The sequence below is a fragment of the Lepisma saccharinum genome, chromosome 18 (assembly GCF_977018435.1).
Source record: "Lepisma saccharinum chromosome 18, izLepSacc3.1, whole genome shotgun sequence".
NCBI lineage: Eukaryota > Metazoa > Arthropoda > Insecta > Zygentoma > Lepismatidae > Lepisma > Lepisma saccharinum.
Genome location: NC_139246.1, coordinates 29097175 through 29102002, shown reverse-complemented (window position 1 = coordinate 29102002; position 4828 = coordinate 29097175).

Genomic DNA, 4828 nt, shown 5'->3' with positions numbered 1-4828 from the left:
ATTGGATATTCTAAACCCTCCATTGCTTCATCAAAATCATGTTCATGTTGTTTATAATAACTTATTCGCTCAGGATGCCTTGAAACTGGATACAAAGCAGCTAAAATACACCACAAAAAGCATTTCTCATCATTATTTTTTATATTAACCACGGCTTGTTTGTTTTTAATATTGGCAGGTAATGGCAAATATGTAGATCCTTGTAATGGGCTGAGTTCAGAAATATTAACATAGAGCTTGTGTGGAGATCCGCATAGGCTCCATCCAGACTCTTTTCCAGCAAATTCAGAGTGTTTAATATTCAATTGATCTATCAAACTGCTTATTATTTTGTCTAAATTTGCATTTGAATATATAGGTACAGTTTCTGTTATGTGGGGCTGTGTAAATTTTGTGCCATTTGATTTCTTATATTGTGTAAACAATTTGAGGGACAGCTTATAAGAGCCATTTTGTGCATTTAGAATTGCCTGCACATCAGGATTTATACTGTTCAAAAAATTCTTAATGTCACATCTTGGCTCTCATACAAACCGGTGATCCCTAAGTTGGCCATTAAAACTGCTATGGATGGGTGCATAGCGTGGCTGCTTTGCCGGTCTAGCATTAACAGGTGTTTCATGCTTCCTTTTCAGACCAGATGTAGATGGTTGTGGGGGCAATGTTGATGACTGTGCAGAGCAATTACCTTTATGTTTATATAAGAAATATTCCAGACTATATTTTCTATGGCATTTAGGGCATATTTTTGTGGGAGTTCTGCATTTGTCTGGATTACAATTCTTTTGATGCTTAGCCCAATTGGGGCTGGATATATTATTTTTGCATTGCTTACAATATTTTTGATTTGGCATTTTTGTTGTTGTTTATTATATAAGATTTCCAGGGGTCCAAATCAAAACTTTATACTTAATAAAATATATCAGTTGGGTTCAGTAGTGTGATTTGTGTGTGTGTGTGTGTGTGTTAATATTTTTGGCTTTGGTATTTTTGTTGTTGGTTTATTATATAAAATTTCTTGGGATTCAAATCAAAATTCTATGCTTAATAAAAAATATCAGTTGGGTTCAGTGCAGACAAAAAACTGCATAGCTCTATGTCAATTAGTTCTTGAGATATTAATTATTTTGTATTTAGGAACCACTTTGGCCCCCCTGCCAAAAATTGGCTTTTACTGCACCAGTGTATACTGTCCCTATGATCTTACTTGGGTTATTCCACCAGACTGTATGCTTCAAGTCTCCTACAATCTGGTAGAGCCTGTTCAGATTCTGCCCCCCACTTGTGGGTTCCACTGCCGATCCAGCAATGGTAACAAACAGCACTGTGCTCTGGCTTATATAGATTTATAGAGCCAATAGAAACCTTGCTTATTTAAACCAATCAGAAAACACCACATCATCACATTATGTCATAACCAATTAATCAGAAAACAACACATGCCTAATAATTTATTGCATTATGTTGTGCAATATTATGCAATAGAAGTGGACCGGAAGTAAATATGTATGGATGTGGGTGGGTGGGTGTGGGTGGGTGAGCATCTTGGCTTAGTTTTAAGTGCTGTGTTCAAAATAAAAATATAGTGGCTGGTAGCTGTATCCAAGCCTTATTATAATTTTTGTTTCTACATTCTGTCACTAATTTTGATCCTAGGACAATTATATTTATGGGGGTGACTCTGCATGGCCCCCAGAGCAACATACTGAAATTTTTAAAAAATCGATAATATTATTTCTGAATTTTTCACTAGTTTTGATCCTAGGACAGTTATATTTATGGGGGTGACTCTGCATGCCCCCCAGAGCAACATACTCAAATTTTGAAAAAATCGATAATTTTTTGAATTTTGATTATCTCTGGAACCATGAATGCTAGAGACATGGGGCTTGGTGATTTCTCATGGGCATGCAGAGATGCAACTTTTTGATCTCTATAATTTTTCAAAAATCTCTTGCCGTACTCTAGATCTTGAATAACTTGCCTATTTTTCAAGATAGGAGCATGGGGGTTGCATATTTGAAATCTAGAGGCTGTTTAGAAGTTTTGTTAAAAAATCGATAATTTTTTGAATTTGTGATTTTTTCAAAAACTATCAGTACTGGAGACTTGAAATTTTGTAGGCATATTCTAGGCATGATTCTCTACATTTTTTGTCTCTATACTTTTCCTGATATATGCAATATTTAAGCTGTAAATGCCTAATTTTTATAAATAGAATTTTCTGAAAAGTGCAATATTAACAAAATTGTTAATATTTTGAAATCTATACATGCTAGGGCACTATAGCAGTCACTATACTTAAGATATCATACAATATCAAGAGGGGCATATTTTTGACAAGCTTATGGACAACAATCTCACAGAAGTGCCTTTTATAAGTGTAGGCAAATCAATCTGAGGGGGGTCATACTTTCACGGGAAATTCCCGAGGGCATTTTTACAAAAATCTTGGATTAGACAGGGTGCCACACTTGAGCAAAAAGCTCATATGGGCATGTTGAGCTAGTTTTAAGTGTAGGCAAATCTGCCTGAGGGGGGTTCATACTTTATCGAGATAGTAATAGGTCAAATCATACTACTAGCATGGGACTTCTGATACATCATAAATAAACTATGACACTTCATACAACTAAGAAGACCAGATCAAATAAACATTCAGCAGCCTATTCAAATATGCTCTGGTTCTACAACATGTCGTAACCACAAATTCAAAGAAAACGTTTCCAGTGCCAGGCCTTTCCAAAGACACCTTCCTATTGATCGTAAAGATTTCAACTTAAATCGGTACTTCGTTACATTTTCAGTAATTTTACAAGAATCAATCTTCTTTTTCATATCTCTTGGTGAAGGAATCCATTTCTAATGGCTAGCTTTAAATTTCCGGACCCTTATTTACTTGTCTACGGAATAATTCTCTTCTAGCTCCTTTTAAATTGACACTCCGTCCACCATTAAATATAATATTCTATGTATAAGACTGATTTCAGTTTTATACTTTCGCAGAAACGATTAACCAACAGCAGATCTTATTGTAAATCTTTTATAATTAAGATTTCCATGAGAATGGTGCTTTCAGTAGTTTCGAACACTGAGTTACGCTTGCCTACAAATTCAAGTTCTGAATTCTAGTTCTAGCTCACTGAATTTTTATAGTTAACGATCTGCCTTAATTTACACATAAATTCTGATTTGTTACGAATATCAGCATAATATCTTTGTCACCAGACTGTAAAATCTCTCTTCTTGCCACCAGTTCCCTCCAAGACTGCCTAACATAAGGAACGTTTCTATGTCAAGCGAGGGGTGAAATCCTGCACCTGGTCCAGATTAGATCCGGTGTCCCAACAGAAGTTCCTCGTTACTGCCACACTTCGCTGTTGCTCAACGCTGGGATATAGTTCAACAATGTCTGTCTGCATGCCACTGCTCGTCATTTGCGTTCCGGGAGCATTATTGCTATCTCTCGCTGGAGATAAACGTTGACTTGGCGAAGAAAACCCGCTGTTAGGATACGGTCTATCGTAAGGATTACCTCTGGAAGCTGGATATTCTCGTCGTGATCTAAACTGACGCTGTTGACGGTAATTATTTCCATTTCTAGGGTATGGACTCTCAGCTGGGTTACTCCTATTTTGTTGCTGAACTAAGCGAATTATAGACATTCTTTGAACATCTCTGCTGTTTTGTTGAGAGCCAGTTTCTCGTCTCCATGTAGACCGCCAAGCATTTTGTTCCTCTGCTTGCTCATATCTCTTAACAAAATCCGCTAAGAGATCCACGGTGTTCGGAGCATGAGCCAAGCACAATTGCTTTACTCTAAAAGGTAGCTGTCCGATGATTAGGTTAACTACTTCCTGCTCGGTGTAATGATTATTCAGATTCCTATAGGCAGAGTACACAGACCAAACATATTCCTCCACATTGCTATCATTCTGCTTATTGTACCCATAGTCCTCACAGATGCCGTCGAACTTTCTCATAGAATTGATGTCTGACATCCTAGGAGTTACCCCAGTGTGTACAATGCGTGAAAAAGGCTCTCTTCTGTTTCTTCTGCTGCGAGCAGTTGATTCACTGTCTGAGGAGCTGGATTCGTTCATCTTCTTGTACCTCTTTTTCCTTGAGATTTTTCCTTGTAGGTTTGAAGCTTCATCTGAACAGATGGGATAAAATGTCGATCTTCCAGAACCTTCATCAACACGGTGGATTTTAGAATGATCAGTGTTCGTCTGGATCTGTAACCTATTCAGCTGATCAGAAATATGAACAATTTCACTACAGATATGACCAACATCTGAGGAAAATTTGTCTTGTTTAGTTTCAACTGTTTTCTTCCATTCTTCGTCAGCTTTTCGGTATCCCTCGGTTTCATTTATATTCTCAGCAAGTTTCTCTGCCACTTTGTGATTAATGGTATCTTCTAACTTGTCTGTGATAACAGTTACCTGGTGATTCACATTTTCAAACACTTCCTTTCTGAAACTGCTCTGTTCTTCAGCGATTTCCTTACGAAAGTTACCCTGAGATTGTTCAACCTCTTCTCTCAACAGGGCAATTTCTTGTTGCACATTTGATTCCACTTGTAGAGAGTTTGCTTCACATATCTGACTTAAGTTAACTATCTCTATTTGAATGCTTTCTTTTATCTTCTGTTGATTTTCTTCCATTTTTACAGTCAAATTGTGCAGTCTCTGTCCCATCTCCAAAGCAGATTCTGTGAGTTTCGAATAACCCTGTGAAAACTTCTCTTCTAAGTGCCTTTCTGATTCCACCAGATTTCTACCACTTTCCTCTAACTTTAAGTTCAAACTGCAATCCAACATGG